The sequence below is a fragment of the Jaculus jaculus genome, chromosome 17 (assembly GCF_020740685.1).
Source record: "Jaculus jaculus isolate mJacJac1 chromosome 17, mJacJac1.mat.Y.cur, whole genome shotgun sequence".
Lineage (NCBI taxonomy): Eukaryota > Metazoa > Chordata > Mammalia > Rodentia > Dipodidae > Jaculus > Jaculus jaculus.
In genome coordinates this window covers 31291615-31313177 of record NC_059118.1, presented here as the reverse complement: position 1 = coordinate 31313177, position 21563 = coordinate 31291615, and the positions used below count along the sequence as shown (strand labels likewise).

Below are 21563 nucleotides of genomic sequence, written 5' to 3'. Positions count from 1 at the left end.
TGCCATACTCTTGCTCCACCTAGTGGGCATGTGCGACCTTGCACTTGCCTCACCTTTATGTGTCTGGCTTATGTGGGATCTGGCTTTGCAGGTAAGTGTCTCAACCGCTAAGCCATCTGTCCAGCCCTCAGATGATTTCTTTTTTTTTTTTTTTTAATTTTTTTTTTGTTGTTGTTTTTTTGATACTTTTTATTTTATTATTATTATTTTTTTAATTTTTATTAACATTTTCCATGATTATAAAATATATCCCATGGTAATTCCCTCCCTCCCCACCCCCACACTTTCCCATTTGAAATTCCATTCTCCATCATATTACCTCCCCATTATAATAATTGTAATTACATATATACAATATCAACCTATTAAGTAGCCTCCTCCCTTCCTTTCTCCACCCTTTATGTCTCCTTTTCAACTTACTGGCCTCTGCTACTAAGTATTTTCATTCTCACGCAGAAGCCCAGTCATCTGTAGCTAGGATCTACATATGAGAGAGAACATGTGGCGCTTGGCTTTCTGGGCCTGGGTTACCTGACTTAGTATAATACTTTCCAGGTCCATCCATTTTTCTGCAAATTTCATAACTTCATTTTTCTTTACCGCTGAGTAGAACTCCATTGTATAAATGTACCACATCTTCATTATCCACTCATCTGTTGAGGGACATCTAGGCTGGTTCCATTTCCCAGCTATTATAAATTGAGCAGCAATAAACATGGTTGAGCATGTACTTCTAAGGAAATGAGATGAGTCCTTTGGATATATGCCTAGGAGCGCTATAGCTGGGTCATATGGTAGATCAATCTCTAGCTGCTTTAGGAACCTCCACACTGTTTTCCACAATGGCTGGACCAGATTGCATTCCCACCAGCAGTGCAGAAGGGTTCCTTTTTTTCCACATCCCCGCCAACATTTATGATCATTTGTTTTCATGATGTTGGCCAATCTGACAGGAGTGAGATGGAATCTCAATGTAGTTTTAATCTGCATTTCCCTGATGACTAGTGACGTAGAACATTTTTTAAGATGCTTATATGCCATTCGTATTTCTTCCTTTGAGAACTCTCTATTTGGCTCCATAGCCCATTTTTTGATTGGCTTGTTTGATTCCTTATTATTTAACTTTTTGAGTTCTTTGTATATCCTAGATATTAGTCCTCTATCAGATATATAGCTGGCGAAGATTTTTTCCCATTCTGTAGGTTGCCTCTTTGCTTTTTTCACTGTGTCCTTTGCGGTGCAAAATCTTTGTAATTTCATTAGGTCCCAGTGGTTAATCTGTGGTTTTATTGCCTGAGCAATTGGGGTTGTATTCAGAAAGTCTTTGCCAAGACCAATATGTTGAAGGGTTTCCCCTACTTTTTCCTCTAGCAGTTTCAAAGTTTCCGGTCTTATGTTAAGGTCTTTAATCCATTTGGACTTAATTCTTGTGCATGGCGAGAGAGAAGAATCGATTTTCATCCTTCTGCAGATATTTATCCAGTTTTCAAAACACCATTTGCTGAAGAGGCTGTCTCTTCTCCAATGAGTATTTTTGGCATTTTTATCGAATATCAGGTGGCTATAGCTACTTGGGCTTACATCTGGGTCCTCTATTCTGTTCCACTGATCTACATGTCTGTTTTTGTGCCAGTACCATGCTATTTTTGTTACTATGGCTCTGTAGTATAGGTTAAAATCAGGTATGGTGATACCACCAGCATCATTTTGGTTGCTCAGTATTATTTTAGATATTCGAGGTTTTTTGTGACTCCAAATGAAGTTTTGGATTGTTTTTTCTATTTCCATGAAGAAAGCCTTTGGAATTTTGATGGGGATTGCATTAAATGTGTAGATTGCTTTAGGTAAGATTGCCATTTTCACGATATTGATTCTTCCAATCCAGGAACAAGGGATGTTTCTCAACTTTCTAGTGTCTTCTGCAATTTCTCGCTTGAGTGTTTTAAAGTTCTCATTGTATAGATTCTTTACTTCCTTGGTTAGGTTTATTCCAAGGTATTTTATTTTTTTTGATGCAATTGTGAATGGGAGTGATTCTCTGATTTCATCCTCTGTGTGTTTGTTGTTAGCATATATGAAGGCTACTGATTTCTGTGTATTTATTTTGTATCCTGCTACATTGCTGTAGGTTTTAATCAGCTCTAACAGCTTGCTAGTAGACTCTTTAGGGTCCTTTATGTATAGAATCATGTCATCTGCAAATAATGCTAACTTGATTTCTTCCTTTCCAATTTGTATCCCTTTTATGTGTGTCTCTTGCCTTATTGCTATAGCCAAGACTTCCAAAACTATATTAAATAGAAGTGGGGACAGTGGACAACCTTGTCTTGTTCCTGATTTTAGTGGAAAAGCTTCCAGTTTTTCCCCATTTAGTAATATGTTGGCTGTAGGCTTGTCATAAATAGCCTTTATTATATTGAGATATGTTCCTTCTATTCCCAGTCTCTGTAGGACTTTTATCATGAAGGGATGTTGGATTTTGTCAAAGGCTTTCTCTGCATCTAATGAGATGATCATGTGATTTTTGTCCTTCAACCCGTTTATGTAATGTATTACATTTATAGATTTGCGTATGTTGAACCATCCCTGCATCTCTGGGATAAAGCCTACTTGGTCAGGGTGAATGATCTTTTTGATATACTCTTGTATTCTGTTTGCCAATATTTTGTTGAGAATTTTTGCATCTATGTTCATGAGGGAGATTGGTCTGTAATTTTCTTTTTTTGTTCTATCTTTGCCTGGTTTTGGTTTCAGGGTGATGCTGGCCTCATAGAAGGAGTTTGGTAGAATTCCTTCTTTTTCTATTTCCTGGAAAAGCTTAAGAAGCAATGGTGTTAGCTCTTCCTTAAAAGTCTGGTAAAATTCAGCAGTGAATCCATCCGGGCCTGGGCTTTTTTTAGTTGGGAGATTATTGATAACTGTTCGGATCTCCATGTTTGTTATAGGTCTATTTAAGTGATTAATCTCATTTTGATTTAATTTAGGTAGGTCATATAGATCAAGGAAATCATCCATTTCTTTCAGATTTTCATACTTTGTGGAGTATATGCTTTTATAGTATGTCCCTATGATTTTTTGAATTTCTCTGCAATCTGTTGTGATGTTACATTGTTCATCTCTGATTTTATTAATTTGTGTCTCTTCTCTCTTTCTTTTAGTCAGATTTGCTAAGGGTTTATCAATCTTGTTTATCCTTTCAAAGAACCAACTCTTTGTTTCATTAATTCTTTGGATTGTTCTTTTTGTTTCTATCTCATTAATTTCTGCCCTTCTACTAATTTTTGGTTTGCCTTGTTCTTCTTTTTCCACGGCTTTAAGGTGAAGCATTAGGTCGTTTACTTGCGACCTTTCTAATTTCTTAATATAGGCACTTAAGGCTATAAATTTACCTCTTAGAACTGCCTTCATTGTGTCCCAGAGATTTTGGTATGTTGTGTTCTCATTATCATTTGACTCTATAAATTTTTTGATTTCCTTTTTGATTTCTTCATTGACCCACTCATCATTTAGTAGTGTATTGTTTAGTTTCCATGATTTTGTGTATGCTCTATAGCCTTTCTTGCTACTGATTTGTAGTTTAATTCCATTGTGGTCAGATAGAATGCAAGGAATTATTTCAATTTTCCTGAATTTGTTAAGATTTGCTTTGTGTCCTAATATATGGTCTATTTTAGAGAATGTTCCATGTGCTGCTGAAAAGAATGTATATTCTGCAGCCTTTGGATGAAATGTCCTGTATATATCTGTTAGGTCCATTCCTTCTATGACCTCATTTAGTCCAGATGCCTCTCTGTTTATTCTTTCCCTGGATGACCTGTCAATTGATGAGAGTGGGGTGTTAAAGTCACCCACCACCACTGTGTTTGGTATTATCTGTGACCTTAGTTCTAATAGTGTTTGTTTGACGAATTTGGGAGCCTCCATGTTAGGTGCATATATGTTTAGGATTGTAATGTCCTCCTGTTGGAGTGTGCCCTTAATCAATATAAAGTGACCTTCCTTATCTTTCTTGACTAACGTCGGACTAAAGTCTACCCTGTCTGATATTAGGATAGCAACCCCTGCTTGTTTTCTAGGCCCATTTGCTTGAAACACCGTCTTCCAACCTTTCACCCTAAGATAATGTCTATCCTTTGTAGAAAGGTGAGTTTCTTGGAGACAACAAATTGTAGTATCCTGCTTTTTAACCCAGTCTGCAAATCTATGTCTTTTCGTTGGGGCTTTGAGACCGTTGATATTAAGAGATATTATTGAAAGGTGTGTATTTATGTTTGCCATTTGTGTGTGTGTGTGTGTGTGTGTGTGTGTTACTTGTTCTACCTGTGCTCTCTTCTGTTAACTGGTATTTGAGTATAGCTTGTTTTTTCTAGGTTCCTTATATGTGTGCTTTTCCTTTTGTTCAGCATGGAGGATTCTATCAAGTATTTTCTGTAGAGCTGGTTTTGTCTTCAAATACTCCTTTAACCTGCTTTTGTCATGGAATGTCTTTATTTCTCCATCTATTTGAATGGATAACTTTGCAGGATAAAGTAACCTTGGTTGACAGTTGTTATCTTTCAGAACTTGGAATATATCACTCCAAGTCCTTCTGGCTTTAAAAGTTTGTGTTGAATAATCTGCTGTAATCCTGATGGGCTTGCTTTTGTAGGTAACTTGATTTTTCTCTCTAACTGCTTTCAATATTTTTTCTTTGGTTTGTGTGTTTGGAAGTTTGAGTATAATGTGGCGAGGAGAGGTTCTTTCTGGGTTTTGTCTGGCTGGGGTTCTAAAGGCTTCCTGTATCTGTATTGGCACCTCTTTCCCAATTTGGGGGAAATTTTCCTCTATGATTTTGTTGAAGATGCCTACTATGCCTCTGGAGTGGAGTTCTTCTCCTTCTACTATGCCCTGAATTCTTATATTGGATCTTTTCATAGTGTCCCGAATATCTTGAAATTCCCACTCATACTTTTCTATAAGTTTGTCTTTCTCTTTGTTGGACTGCATTAGGTCTGCCACCTGATCTTCTAGCTTAGATATTCTGTCCTCTCCCTCATCCATCCTACTGGTGAGATTTTCTACAGAGTTTTTTATTTCATTACCTGTGTTCTTCATTGCTAGTAATTCTGACTGGTTTTTCTTTATTATTTCTATTTCCCTATTTATGTCTTGTATTGCCTTCTTTATTTCATTAAATTGGTGTCCTGCCTCTTCTTTGATTCCTTTGATTTCCTCTTTGATTTCCTCTTTGATTTCTTCTTTGACTGTTTTCATGTGTTCTTTGACCTCTTTGAACATATTTATAATTATTCTTTTGAACTCTTTCTCAGGCATTTCCTCTAACTCTTTCTCACTGGAGGACATTTCTGATGCATTAATACTTTTAGGTGGATTTATATCGTCTTGCTTTTTAGTGTTTCTTGTGTTATAATGTATATATTTTTGCATCTTGGATTAAGTTAATGCTTGGATTTTCTAGCTAGCTGTGTATTCTTAGCTGTATCAATTGATTTGATGTAATATATTTTCAGGGTAGGACCTTAAGGTATTAGGTGTGGCTCTTAAGACTCTCAGAGTATCTACAAAGATGTTCTTAGGGGTTGAGTTTCCCTGCTATAGGAGTATTCAAGCAGGCTGAGTGGAATAAAATACTGGTAGATTCTAAAATTTAACTAAACACTATACACATTCAATCAAAAACAGCCCCGAGTATGTATGCAAGAGTAGTTATTATAATGACCAGATCCTCTATCAACAAAGAGGTTTAGATTTCTGGTCTGTTGAGGGATCCAAGTCAGCTTGTGACCAAGTGAGACCCTTCCCTGGTGCAATCCCAGTTACCTTGGGTGATTTTGGTCTCAGTCAAGTTGCTGCCAGGGTCGTCGGGCTGCTGTTCTGATTTCTGGAGCTGGGCACTTGCTTTTCCTACGGGGCAAACTGAGTCGCTGCTGCTGCCTCTGCTGCTGCTGTAGCTGCCACCACCAGTGCCACCACCGCTGCTGAAGCTGCCGCTGCCGTGTCCACCACTGCTGCTCCCCCCAAAGCCGCTGCTGCGGGATCTGCCGCCACTGCTGCTCCTGGGGCCGCTGCTGCTGGGGCCGCTGGTACCGGTGCTGGAGCCGCTGAAGTTGCTGCCGAACTCAGCTCCTGCTTGGGTCCCGCTGTCAGCCCAAGTTGGCGTGGCCGGGTCCCGGGCCGCTGCTGTGTTCGCTGGAGCTGGGCTCAGGCGTTGGGGGAGGGGAGGGAGCCGCGGCTTCTCTGGATCTCTCACTGCTCCACGTGTTCTTCTACCTCGCGGTCTTCTCCTCCGCTGCTCGCTGCCGCTGTCCCCTCACGTTTCCCGAGTTGCGGGGAGCGCGGTGTGAGGGGAAAATCCCGCACCTGGCTTTTCCTGGGGCTCGAGCCGAGAGTCTGGCGGCTTTCTTCTGCTCCACGGCCGAGCTGCCGGGGCCGCTTTTCCGCCTGTGCAGGCTCTGGATGCTCTATAACTCTTCTACTTCTCCGCTGCCGCCTCAATTTCCTATACACCTCACTTTTTAGTAAAAGTGTGTATTTTGCTGAGTTCTTTTGGTCTTTTTCCCCCCTAGGCTGTTTTGGCGTGGTACCTACGCCGCCATCTTAACCGGAAGTTGTTGTTGTTTTTTTTCAGATGATTTCTTAACTTATCATTAACCTTCATTTCAAATGCCTTTAGTTATTGTAAACTCACCCCTCTCTTTTATTTTCACCAAGCCAAATACCATCCACAGGTTAGTTCTTTTTGTTTTAAGCCTGCAATGAAGAAGGTGAATGGGCTGGGGAAAGTTCATGGCCATGCTAAATACAGATGCATCTGAATTGTCCATATAGATCACTCACCTTCACTCCAGCCATCAGTCCCTCTGGCTTCCACACTACATTTTTTTCATATTGGGCTAGTTCCATTAGCAAGAAAAACTGCTAAAAATGTAATTTCTTTGTGTCTCTGTTTCTCTATGTATGTATATATATATATGTATTTATACATATACATATGTGTGTTTACTGAAATCTGCAACTTTTCTACTATAATTTCCATTTTCTAAGTAGAGAAATTGAACCTTGGGGATGTGAAGAAAGTCACCACAGTTACATAGCAAATTGGACATGAATAGGTGATTTGAAAAGCCCTAGTTTAAAACATCATGCCATTTAGCTATCTGACTGACTTTGACATAACCCTCATCATCAGTGATAACTGGTAAATCAAGCTCTGAAAATATTTTGATAGCAAAGATATGTGATAAAAATACATGGAGGCTAAAGTAAAATTATAACAGGGGTTGACACAAACATGGAATAAATTGCATAGATACAACATCTTGAAGCTCTTCATTTACTGAAAGGACGGCTCTTGTGTGGCTCAGTGTTTCCTCCACAGAGACAGTTGTGATGTTATATGCATATCATGATTTTTGTTAGTGATAGAGTAGATACTGAGAACAGATTTTGAAAGTAAAGGTAATTACGGAGGAGCTCTTTCCCAAGTACTACTTTTCATCAGAGAGTTTTGCAGTTTCTAGCAATCATATGACATGTATTAGAAGTTTCCACAAAAGACACTAAAGGAAGTTAGGGGGAGAAAAAGATGTACAAGAAGGAAGTAATGAAATTGAACTAAAAGCAGTTGAACATTCATCCTCACTCAGCTTTGAACAGAGTGCATATCGCAGCCACAAATAGGAGATGACAAACTTCACATCAGCATCATGAATTCTCATTCTTACAGAGACACATTTATAGCTTTCCCAAGGATTTGACTAAAGAGAAATTGCAGGAGAAAAAGGAAAAGACAAATGAATTGGAAATGAGCTCATCCATAATCTATGGCCACATGGAGGAAACAATGTCTTCCCAAAGCTGGGCCATGGATTAGCTGTCAAATAAAAACTCTATGTATAAATATTTGACCTAAGCACAAAGTATTAAAGTAATTTCAGCTACATATGTCTATGCAAATGTCAATGCCCATCTGGAATTAACAAATTGGTAGATGAAAGTTTCCACAAAGGGCCTTTTCTTAATCTCCAGGTCTGTTTAAATAACCACTAAAGAGATTTTAGCAGGATAAAGAAAGCTGAAAATGCTAGGAGGAGAGAATGTAAAAGAGGAAATTTTAAAATGTTATAAACTTGAGGGAGTGTGCACTGTCAATAATTAAGGAACAACAAAACAACGGTGAGAGAATTTTGTCAAAAAAATAGGAGTGGAAACATTCAAGATTTTATGAAAGGGTCATGTGATAGTATTGATAGTAGGAATGTATAAAATGGAAAAATCTGGAAAGTATACATGTGAAGAGCCTGGGGGTGTTTCTACTTTTTTTTTTATATGTATGTGTCTGCTGGAACTTCACTCTAAGGAAAGAATCTGAAATCAGACTAATATGCTTTCACAGAAGTGGTCATTGTATACCAATCCTTGTACCTAAAGTGATCATTAGACCATCTTAATACTTTAAAATATATCACTACTATTAATTTTGATTGACAAATTATATATGAATTACAATGTGTTATACAGCATGACATGATTAAATCAGACAAATTAACACATCTATCACTTTTTATAAGATATTCAACCGTATATAATATAGTATTGATATATGTTCTATATTATATACTATAGTCAGCTTTCTGTGTAATAGACTTCAAAATATATTAACTTCATATATCTGAAACTTTTTATCTTTTTATTAAAAAACTCATTTTCTTCCTCCTACTCCTCAGTCATTTTAATCATTGTTCAATTCTCTACTTGTATGGGTTCATCTTGACTAAACTCCCCATAAAAGCAAGATCATTTAGTATTTTTGTGGCTTATTTCACCTAGCTTGATGGCCTACAAATCCATCTATTTTGTAACAAATGACAGAATTTTCTCATTTTAAGAGCTGAACAGGATTATATTCCCTGTATATACCACATTTCTTTAGCCATTCACCTATTGGTGGACACTTAGGTTGTTTTTATTTCTTGGCTACTGTGAGGAATACCATAATGAGGCAAAGATTCATGTACTTAGACCCATAAAACACAGAGAAATGAAAGAAAAACACAAACAGATGGAAAGATATCTCACATTCATGGATTAGAATAGTCAAAATTGTGAAAATGTCCTCACTGTCCAAAAAAAGTACAAAATCAGTACCAACCTTATCAAAATCCCAGTATCATTTTCCATAGAAATGGATGAAAACCATCTATATGCATTCATAGTCACTGAAGAACCAAAGCTATCTTGCACAAAATGAAAAAGCTGGAATCATCATAATTCCTGATTCCAAAACACATCTTAAAATAGTTGCAATTAAAACATCATACTGGCCTAAAAACAGACATATCAACCAATGAAACAAGACAGAACACCCCAAAATAAACCCATATATTTATAATCAATTGATTTTTGGCAAAAGTGACAAGAGCAAATGCAGAAAAGTATATCTTCAATAGGTGATGCTGAAAAAACTAGATATTCACATAAAGAAGAATGAAACTGGACCCTTATACTATGTTAAAAATCACTGGATATGGAGCGAAGGCTTAATGTAAGACCTGTAGCTGTAATTCTAGATGAAAACACAAGAGAAAATCTTCACATGATGTCTGACAGTGATATGATTAAAACACAACAACCCTGAACACACAGGCAATAAAAGCAAAAACAAGCAAATGGAATTACAAACTAAAAGCCACCTAAAATGAAGAAAAATTTTAAAATGGGGTTAGGATGTTGGCTCAGTGGTTCAAAGCTATTGTTTATAAAGCCTGGCAGCCCAGAGTTCAAGTCCCAAACTCCAAGCTCGCTCACTTGCCTGTGCTGTCTGTCTGTCTGTCTCTCTCTCTCTCTCTCTCTCTCCATATATATATATATATACACACACACACACATATATATGCATATATATATACATATATGTTATACATATATTAAAATGTTTGTTTGTGAGTATTAATGATCATAATCATTTTGGAAAACAGCATGAAGGCATCAGATAAAAATTGAAAATCTATCACATTCTTCAGCAATCCAACCCCTGGGTACATATGCAAAGAAAATGAAATCAATATGTAAAAGGAATCCCTGCACTCTCATGCTCATTGCTGCCTTTTAATATTTATGCCCATATCAGCAGAGGTTTAGAAATTGCCTACAAGTCCAGCAGCAGGAGAGCTGTTAATTAAATTATGACATATCTTTATGTCAGAACAGTTCGTACCCACTTAAAAACACATTTCAAGACATTTTAATGACATGAGAAGTCTTTAATATTATACAGAAAAAATGCTATTTATATAATGTTACCTTTTGGTATACACACACACATGAAAGAAATAGGCCAGAATGCTAACAGTGCTTACCTCTCAGTGACAGCGAGATTACCAGTTACTTCTCTTTTCTTTTTGTTTTATTTATTTATTTTTTTTCAAGGTAGGGTCTCACTCTAGCCCAGGATGACCTGGAACTCACTCTGTAGCTCAAACTAACCTTCAACTCATGGTGATCCTTCTACCTCAACCTCCCCAGTGCTGGGATTACCATCATAATACATTTAAATGAGCTACACTAAATCTTTTCCATCATTTCTCTAAGTGGTGTGCATCTTGCAAACAGAAGAGTCTCCTTGTTATGCAAGTGCTGTTATGTAGATGTTTAGGCACTGTCAACTGGACTATGGTTTTTTCACTTCCCACATAAACATTTCTTTATATTAATCATTCCAGGGGCAGTATGCACCAAGGGCTATTTACAGAGCAGATTACTAATTATGTTAGGTCTTTCATTGGCATGAAGTATATTTGCTTTGAGTGTCTGAAATTGATCTTCTACACACCTCTTCAACTCTTTTGTGAACACTGAACTTAATTTCATGAATAAATTAGTTTATTGTTAAAGCATTAGCAAAGTGTCTGCCATCATATCTTTTTGTGTCACATCCATTGATCTCCTAATCTTCTTGTGCATTAAGTATGTCCTAAGTCCAGTCTGTGGGACCTAGCATGGAATCATGTGTACAGCACACCCATGTCTAGCATGCACTTGCTTAGAAAGACATCCACTTCTTGAATTTAGGCATGAAATAACAAAACCCCATTCTTCATAAAGTCATACAGTGGTCCTGATGGTACTTTTAGTTAATGATACTTATCTTTATATTGGACTGAATCACACAGAAGTTTAAATCTAAAATGCTCAATATGGGGACAGCTCAGCTCAAAAGAGAAAACTCTGTATGCCCAAAGAAGCACACTTTCCCTGTAAGACCAGGTTCAGTGCATGTTCTGTGATGGAAAGTGGGAACGATAGAGCACAAAGACCAACTGTAAATTAATCCTAGAAGTTGCAAAAATAAAAACCACCACTTTTTAGGGCTATACTATGCCAAATATGGTTTTTATTTTAAATTCCTTAATTCTACACAAATACCCAGTGAGGCAGATGTGATAAAAAACCCATTTTACACACCTCGGCGAGGAGTTACTAGACGTCCAGTCATGTGCTAGAACAGCAGACAGCCAAATGCAATAAACATTTTCCTCTGGGAATTGGTTTAATCTTTTTTTAAAAAATAGCATTCTATGAGGTTACCTTTGTAAGTAACATTCTAAACATATAGTTTGGATACAATCTTCACCAAAAGGGAGGCTTTAAAAAAAAGTTATTGTGTGCTCTCTTCAGTAGTACATACACTAAAACTGGAATGAAACAAAAAGATTAGCATGGCCCTGTGCAAGGATGACATGCAAATTAGTGAAGTGTTTCATATTTCAGAAAGTTATTGGAAACTTTAATATATGAACATACTGTTATTCAGTTGTATTCCCATCAGGTTTCTTTTTGTCCCTCTCCCCTGCTCCGATTCCACTGAGGGCTTGGCTTTTCCAATGTAGTCCTCCTTCCGTTTTGTTGTCTCATTCCTTTTGGCCTCTTCCATCCACTATGTCAAAAATTTTTGTGGGATCACAACATTAAAGGTCTTGTGGGGTGGGGGCATTAGTAATCACTGTGGGGTTGGCAAGAGAAATTTCTCTGTGGTGATGGTGGGAGATAGTGAGGAGACTCAAAAGTCATCAAAATAGAAAATAAGAGGCTGTCAGGAGATCAACACTTAAGATTTCTAACATGCTCTCCAAGGCTCAGGGAACATTGCAGAAGAGGGCTGGAAAGACTACAAGAGGCTATCAGCCCCAGTGGACAGGAAAGAAGAGTTGGGGATGGGGATGCTGTGACCATAAAGAGCTGACTCTGTCTTTGCAGCTCTAACTTTGAAACCTAGGATCTCTCCCGCATGCCAACCCTCTCTCTGCCTTGTCTACGTAGCAGAGTTCTTACAGTCTTATACTAACTCACTGGTCTGGCCTGCTTGGCTTCCTCAGTGATATAAAGCCATTTGTGACTTTAATATAATCAGCTGCACTGAGGCTGAAGAGCTCACAGCCCTTCATGTCTCCAAACTGCTCGTTTCCTTGAAAAACATACCCAACTCAGCTAAAGCATTCGTGTGCAACACAGAACTGACCAGCACAGAAGCTGAACAGCTATGCTTGCAGAGCTGTGCCCTCCTTCCTGAGCTTCTGCACAGCTGGTTTCTCAACTTTCCCATGCATCAGAAGGCTTGTAAATGAATATGTGAAGTTTTGCATTTTTAACAGGCCCATGATGAGGTCCATGCTGCTGACCTGTGGGCCTCACAAGTTGGAAAGAGCATTTTAGTGCCAGTTTGGGTCATCCTACAAGGTTGGGCTGTCAAAATCATTACAAAATTTGAAACTTTTGCCTTGAGGTCCACTGTTGAACCAACTTCCCTTCTCTACTCTCCTCAATCAATCCTGGATTCTGCTCTTTCCCCTTATCACTAACTCACCAGTCTAATTCCTTCCAACAATGCTGTCTTCAAACTTTTCTTGTATTACTCTCTTGTTTAAAATTTTTCAGGGCCTCTCCATTATTCTTTGCCAAGTATGCTTGTTAAAATAGCATCATGATACAATCTGTCTCTCAGGGCAGACGTGCGACTCTGTCCTTTGCTGTCTCTTCTTGACCTGCTGCCAAGCCCAGCCATGCAATTCTTGGCTGTACCACAGTGGCAACCTCCCACTTCATGCATGTTGCCCATTATCTGTAAACATCCCTCAAGCCTATCCCTTCTCCTCCACGGTGGCTGCTGTGTCTGCTTCCACTCAGACTCCTCTCCTCAGAGGTCTCTGTCCATTCTTGCCAATGTCTATTTCCTCCTTTTCTTCATTACCAGAGCTCCGTGAAAGCAGTAGGATGGCCCCTGTGCCATATGCATAATGTACCACTGACAGCACAGAGCACGGCGCTTGCAAAAATTGTAAATATTTTTTATTTATTTATTTTTATTTTAAAGAGAGAGAGAGAGAGAGAGAGAGAGAGAGAAAGAATTGGCGTGCCAGGGTCTCAGCCACTGAAAGCCAACTCCAGACTCTTGTGCCACCTAGTAAACATGTGCAACCTTGAGCTTGCCTCACCCTTGTGCATCTGGCTTACGTGGAATCTGGAGAGTTGATCATGCCCTTAGGCTTCGCAGGCAAGCACCTTAACCACTGAAGTCATCTCCCCAGCCGCAAAATGGTAAATTTTATTTGAGGAAGGAAGATGAGATGGAAAAAAGGAAGGAAGGAAGAAGGGAAAGAAGAAAGGAAGGGAGGAAAGAAAGGTACTCAGCTGTAGCCATTCATTTTCCTTTTTCCCTGACACCCCATCAGGGAATTGGATGTCAATTATCAGACTAAAGATATTGTCTCGTCTTCAGGAAACATTTTCAGCTCTTTCTGCCAAAGATTCAGGAAAGCAAATTAGCTCTTCAGACTCTTAGTCATAAGACATATACATTTAATAACTAGGCAAATTACCAAAGTACAGAAACAGATACTGAATAAATTGCACAGGCTACAGTTTTTTTTTTTTTGTTTGTTTTTTTTTAAACAGGACATTCAGGATTGTTCTTTTTGTTTTTCCTTTTTCTTACAAATGGAAAACTTCATGATACCCTTGCCCTAGGAGAGATACCAGATTTTATACTGAGCACAGTGGAGTTATTTTCTAGACTGTCATTCCTTCCTCTGGCCTGCAGTGTCTGAATGTATAATGCTAGACTTAGGTAAAGTAAGCCAAAGAGGGTATGGGTGTGGCCCGCACAGAGGGACCATGTATTCATGAGTCTCTGTATACTCCCAGGCAACATATGCTTGGCACAAATGTCACAGTATGAGATATGTGCACACAGACAGCTAAGGATGGAAGAGGCTTGTCTCAGAATTCAGTTGCTTAAGAAACCCTTTATTATACCATAATTCCATACTGTCATTCTGGATTTATTAAAGGTCACACAAAAGCAATATTCTTTTCCTAAAAAAAAAGCAAGCTCTGAATTAAGACCTGCCTAAAACTATATTTCACATTCATGAAGATTATATTATTAAAATAGATTTCAATTTTCTTGTTTTACTCTGAAGTTTGGGGAAAGAGTGATTAATTAAAGAGAATTCTTTCTTTTCTTTTTATTCCTCTAAGTGGGTTTTCACACTCATTTGGTCAAATTATTCCTGGATAAAAGCCCACCCAATTGTAATTGAGTGCAGCTCCTCACTCTTAGTGGGAAGAACTGTTTGCTCCTCTAGGTCCATTCTCTGGCAGGGACAGTGGCTCTGACACTCTGGGGAAGCCTGTCATGAATATTATTACATCTAATGATTATGTAAATTTGACTTCTAAAAGGTAATTGATATAGATTGTTCTCATTTTTCTCCTATGAAAACTTCATGAAATAGTCCCAGTTTCCACAGGAGACACAGTCAAATAGTTGTGACTCTCAGTTGTAAGTGTCTGATGTGGAGATGTTCTTCAGTTTATAATAAAATAAGCCATTCTACTTAGGTTAGGGCTTTTTTTTTTTTTTTGTGGGGGTGGTATCAAAAGGAGTGTGAAACCCCAGGAGGTAGAACTAGATTTGCCTTGCCCAGTGCCCATGCCCTGGGGATGGTCTCAGGATGGAGTAAGCATCTTTGAACTGGCATTGAGCAAATTTATGATTCTTCAAGATGACTGGCAGAAAGTGTTAAGTTGCTGAATAATTCCTGCCTTCCTCGCACATTGTCTCTTTGTCTTGGTAGGCCATAGCACAAATGAGTCTCATGTTTCTGATGAAAAATTCAGCAAGTGCCTCTTGTCGAGGGGTAGCTCCCTTTCTCAAATTGGCTTTACTCATCCTGAATTCCACGCTCACACTGCTTGGCTGCTTGGCTTTCTGGGTCCTGACAGCTACAGGCCACAGAGCAAGGTATATCCCTCACTCTTCTTTCTGCTTCAAGGAACTGGCCTGCTGGGCAAGATCTTTGATCACTGACCTGTTCTCATATATTTCCAAAGCCTTCTGGAAAATCTCCAACTCCCAGCACTACCATGCTGCCTTGGCTAGGACCCATGAGTTATGACAGTTTCCAAGAATGCTAAGTGAAATGTACATAGTTAGAAGTCAGCATGTGACAGAAGAATAGCTTTTTTTAAAAAAAATCAGATAACATGGCCTACAAAATAACTCCCTCCTGTCTAGCCACCCTAAACCTCAATTTTCTCATCTGTAAAATGGAGATAATAATGACATAGGATTAGTAAGATGAAGTTAGGGAACATATGCAAAGTGTCTGTTTGGTTAGTACCCCAATGGAAGCCATGTGCTATAATTGTCCTACTCTATGTCCTGTCTGTTTGTGAGACCACAAAACATCACTTGCTTTCCTCCAGAGAGTTTCACAGCACTAAGTAAGCCGTTCTGAAAACCCTGACCCAAAGCGTGTTGTGTTGCTTTGTTATACTTTTGCAGTCATCGCTACCCACACTCACTCAATGTTTTTGCTTGAGCTCAAGGCAATTGCTCTAGCCAGAGCTTCTGTTAGTGTTGATTTATCTTCATCTAGGCTCAGATTTTCAGCTGGAATTGTTTGAATAGGAAAATAATCCTCAGGGCATGACAGACTCCCCAATACCACACCAGTCCTGTTTATTAGAATAACAGCTATGGAAGTAGCATGTCACTTACATGAAGCTGTCTGTTGCCTCGGGCTCTACATGGCTCAGGAGCTGTAGGGATTCATGTAAGAGAAACAGTGTGGGAGTGAGGGAGTGAAGAAGGGAAGGAAGGGAGGAAGTACCGAGGAATTCTGAGATACTGTGATTATTGGTTTTGTTTTTGTATATTGAAACAGGGTCTCATATGGTCTAGACTGGCCTCAAACTCACTATATGGCTAAGGAAGGCTTCAAACTCCCAACCTCCCTGCCTATGACTCCTAAGTGCCAGTATTAAAAGTGCCTGTCATGCTCATGAAAGAATAAGAGAACTTTCTGAAGGTAAGGTCTTCCTCGTGAGGAGCAGACAAGAGGATCAACTGTCATCTTGGCCAAAGGACTTTTCATGATGCCCAGGTCCTGCAATGTAGGATTTTTAGGGCTACAGCTAGGTAAATCCCAAGAAAACCTAGATATTTGACACTTCTATGGAGAACAGGGTCTTAATTACTGCTAACTGCTAATAGCTGGCTGGTTCTGCATAGGACCATGAAGGAGATGCAGGGTAATGTCTTAGAGCCTTACAGGATACGTGTTACTGATAAATAAATCAAGACCCCAAGGTTCACAGCAAATCCCTGGTATGATCTTCAGTTCATTTTTCTGAAAAATAGCACCCACATCTCAATGACATTTATCCTTAAGTAGAGGAGGAAATTTCAAAAGCCCAACTAGGTAGATGTGTTTTCCACTGTTTTCTGGTATCAGTCAGTGCATAATGAAAACCCCACTTTGATCCATGATTCAGATTCCTTACAATAACCAATTACTATTATTAATCCTTATTAATAACTTTGGGATTACAGCCCACGTTCATCAGAACTCTCAGCCCATATCATTTGTTACTGCCCACGTTGACTCTCAGAAGTAGGGAAGGAGGACCTGGTGTACAAGTGTTCCCTTGAGAGCTTCTAATAAGCCCAACATTTCCTTTTGGAGTTTACCCAGAATCACATCTTACCCTCTTTCTACCAAAATGTGGCCTGTCACTCTCTCCAAGTTCTTGGAATTATTTATTGTTTTGAGATTTTCTACTTTTATTGAGACTTTAATAAAATCACTAAAGTAATAATGAGCCCTTTTACTATAGGCTGGGCATTTTTCTATGTGATGTACTCTGTTTTTTCATGAAACCCTCACCCTGGGAACTTGGTCTAATGCCCATTGTACAGTTGAGGAACGCATGGCTTAGCTATATTAAAGGGAGAATGTATAACTCAGCATCAGGTCCACGTGCATGATTCCTCCACCTGGTTCTGTTACACGAGGGGGCAGGAAGAGCTCTAGAATTTAGAATGTTTCCATTGACTCCTGGCTGTGAAAGCTTCTTTGGTGGAAATGCACACCAAGAATTTAACAGGAATACCTCCTGATTGAAGGGGTACGAGGCATTCAATTAACATTTCATGTAGAGTCAAAACTCATAATTCTGTGTAAAATAATAAAACATCACCTTACTCATAATTACAAATGATACCCAGCTTCCATCTGATATGCATCTAAATCTAGTTTAGTGTTATTAGTGTGGAAACAGATTCTCCATCAGTGTCATTCTTGGCTCATAAATAAGCTAAAGTAAAAGGAAAATAAAATTTAAGTTGGAAGTAACGTAAGTTCATTTTTACAAGTTGTCTTATTTACATTCACAGATTCACAGTTTATTGAGTGTAAGCTTTACAAAAAGCTCCACATACCCATACTGCATAATAAGACTTCAAGGATATAAGCAAATCAATAATACATGTGTCCTAACCATAGATTACTAGCCATTTGAATCAGAGCAGCAGACACATTCAAAGGCAGCTCAAGGGGGTGAGGCCAATGTCCAAAGCCACTGAGGATCAACAAAGTCCAAAAAGTGGCACCTTCCTTAATCACAGTGGGACTCGGTCTCTGCAGAGCTGTGTTGTCCCTGGATAAGACCAAGAAGTACTTATTGTGACTGAGTGCATTTGTGGCATTACATTTTTTTCTCTTGAAAGTTCATGACCTCTGATACATAGCAATAGGTTGCCGCTCCATGGCCTTGACAATTTACACTAACTCTGTAGATTTCTGTCCCTCTTGTCGACTTTGTCAATTTATTGTTGTTCTTCCACAAACTTACTTTCATCATATTCGGGTTAAGAATCAAGTACTAATGAAGTCTTTGCAAGTTCCAAGCCTTGTACATCCATTGTTTGTCCCACTTGTTCACAGTTGGGCCATTTCTTTATTCAGACACTGGTCTCTCCTTCAAGCCTGGATGCCTCTTGAGGCTTAATATGAGTTCACTTTATGTCTACATTATCATGCCTGGTACAGTGCCTCACACAGAGGCAGCTGCCTCAAGATATTCACTGTACTAGATTATGAGAAAATTGAAATTGTTTTGCTCTAATGGGTCTCTTCAACTTTCTTATAGGTATACTTCCATCTCATTTATTTTGCAGGCATTTCTTTCTAAAATTTTTATTATTATGGACTGTACAGTATGAAAATATTGCATATTGGTTGTATTCCAACAGGTTATAATCTTCTATCCCCTCTCCCACCCCTTTTCACTGGGGGCCATCCTCAGCAGGGTTATTAAACCCTCAACTTGGGGAATAAAAACCAAGTGAAGAAGACACTGCCAGCTCTGGAATGCACCTGTCAAGACAAGACAGAACAACTCATTCAAGGCCTGAAAAGGGTCTTCTGAAAATGGAGGGCTGCCCAGAGGAGAGGGTCGGTGGTGGGTGTGAGTGAAGGCTGGGGCCTCCTGCTCAAACTGCTCCCTGCAGAGGCAGCTGCCTGCTAGCATAGCTGAGGTCTTGGAAGTCCACCACAAGATATTCCTTAGTATTTGCAAACTAAAACACTTCAGAATTAATTAGGCTATAGAACTTTAAAAAATAAATGAGATATAATGAACATTCTGTAGGAACGAGCATCACAGCAAACAAATTGCATCAAACAAACTAGAATTGCAATCCCAGTAAAAGTTAAGCACAAATACAGGCAGAAATGTGTTTGGGGAGAGGTTCAATAAGGCTGACTTCAGTAAATTTTCTTAAATAGCTACTGTATGCCAGATGAGTTTAAGGCTGGGACATATGAGTGAGCTAAACACTGAACCAAGCATGGTCTGATGTGGTGTGTGTGTGTGTGTGTGTGTGTGTGTGTGTGTGTGTGTGTAAAAGCATGTAAGTGTGACAGAATGTGTACAAATGGGACACACACACACACGCATGCATGCTAAGATAGGATTGGGAACATGGCTGGTCCTACATAACATGTCATAGCGGTAGTGAGGTGAGTTTATCTTTAAAGTAATTCTCTTCTTAGTATCTACCATATCATAAGTGCATCCCCTGTCTAGTTATCTTTTCTGAACCTTTTCATCTCCTGCTACATCTATCAGGAACTACAGTCCCACAGGAACACACCTGGGTGTAGGCAGGTGTGAGCAAGACCTCTGGCATGCTTCCACATAATCCTGACTGACAACTATCCACCTCTTAACCACAGCTGAGCTTCAATGACAGGATATAGGCAGACTTTGTCTCAATGTGTCCTCTGGGGCTTCTGATACATCTCCTGACAGAACAGGAGCCATGGATTTTGCAGAAGATGTTAGGACACAGACCTGAGTTGAATGGGGAAGGTCAGATGTGCTCATGTTTTGTTAGGCTCCTGACACAGTAGATGGGTTGACATTGCAGTTAGCTCGCATTGCAGCTAGCTCCCGATACAGGAGATGTAGACAGCACTGCAGCTAGCTCCCCACATGGTAGATGTAGATAGCATCGCAGCTAGCTCCTGACACAGTAGATGGGCTGGCACTGCAGCTAGCTCCCAGGTGGTGCTGATTCTACTGGTCCTTGGACAAAGGCTCTTAAGTTTCCTGTTGCATGATCCTATGGTGTTTAAGCACTCAGCATTTCTTGTAAAGGATCCATACAGATAAATGACAATCATTGTCTGTATGCCTGAATGTTCAAGAGACTGTTAGTATGTCTTTGTAGCCACTGTGGCCAATGAAGCATCCACACAACATACTGCTTTTCAGTTATGCAAACACATGTGCACATACTAGAGGACCTCCATCTTCTCCACTCTGTTCACTTAAACCCCCCTTCATTCCCTAGCCCACTGCAATGGAGTGCCCATTATCCATATGTTCCAGGACACCAAAACTCCCTCATCACTCTTTTATGAGGAACCATATCACTAGCCAATTATTTACCTACCTGAGGGGTCTTTCTGGTCTGGATTAAAATATTGAGTCTCAAGTTAGTCCCTAGATAATGACTTAACACATTATAACTTGATAAGAGACCAACACACATTTCTACCCCTGCCCATCATGGGCTTTACTGCATGCAGTCCCCAGGTTGCCAACCACAGGCTGTGCCATAGCAGGATGAGAGGATAGCAGGATGAGAGGAAATGAGAGGAGATGAAACTTGAGACGCCCTTTGCCATCAGGAGTATGGTTTGAAAAATAATTATAGAACACAAGCTTCTGAGTCAGGAGCAAGAATCAAGATTTGAACTGAGTCGAATAGAAGAGCCAAGAGTGGGCATTGATAAAAAGAAGTACATGCAAAGTGCAATGACCATGAGAGCACATGTACACGTTCATATGTGAGTCTCAAATGAGAGGCAGTGTGGGTTGACATGGGCCCTTTATCCTGGGCACAATATTGCAGTGTTCCTAGGGGGAAAGAATCATTCAGGGAATGAGTGCTTTTCTTCCACAGGCTGTTGAGCAGTAAGGACTCCGTCAGGCCCCATCACCTCTGTGAACGCCAAACACAGCAGCCTGGGGAATGGGAGTCATGTCCTTCCATAACGTTCAGAGCCCCATGAGCTCCGGCTGCTTGTTAACTGTTCTCAGGGGATGGTAGTGGCTGAGTGTCAAAATCCTAAAGGTCCATAAAACCCTACAGTTCCCAGCTGAGTGGAATCATCTAGGGTGGGGGCTGTGTACGTGACTTGTGGTGAGAAAAGTTAACTTCCCTGGGCTCTTGAAGGCTGAACACAGAGAATAGATGCTAAAGATGATGTCATCTCTTCAAAGTGGTTCTGAAAAACCCAGAAACTAAGGTGCTGCCCTGGCTGGGCCAAACTTTCAGGTTTTCTGTTTAGGCAGAAGGCAACCGCCCTGACATATGGTTAGGGAAGGTGCCCACTCAAAGGCCGGAACATGCCCAGGACATGCCTGAGGCCTGTCCTCTCTTCTTTCTGCCCCAGCCAATCACAATGAAGACTACCTCATCTGCCTAGGGTTGCCCCCTAGTTCCCACCTCTGTCCTGCCCCCAACCTTGCCTGCCGAAATCCCAAGCCAATTAGAAAAATACTGTTTAAATCAACCAATCACGTACCCATCCCCTTCTTCTATGTTCAAATCTGTATAAAAACCCTCCCCGCCCTCTACTCAGGGCCCTTGTATGGAACCACTGCGTTGGTGAAGTCAAGGGACCGAGCTTAAGCCTGAATATTAAAAA

General features: G+C 39.7%; 1 protein-coding gene and 1 non-coding gene across 2 annotated transcripts in view; one reads left to right on the top strand and one right to left on the bottom strand.

Moving 5' to 3' along the window:
* Clstn2 (calsyntenin 2) overlaps window positions 1-21563 on the bottom strand; it is a 660628-nt gene that overhangs the window by 325591 nt on the left and 313474 nt on the right. The gene's annotated exons all lie outside the window — the stretch shown is intronic.
* Window positions 11664-11768, top strand: LOC123455655. The gene has a single exon (XR_006634044.1). It is a non-coding gene; the product is annotated as a U6 spliceosomal RNA (small nuclear RNA).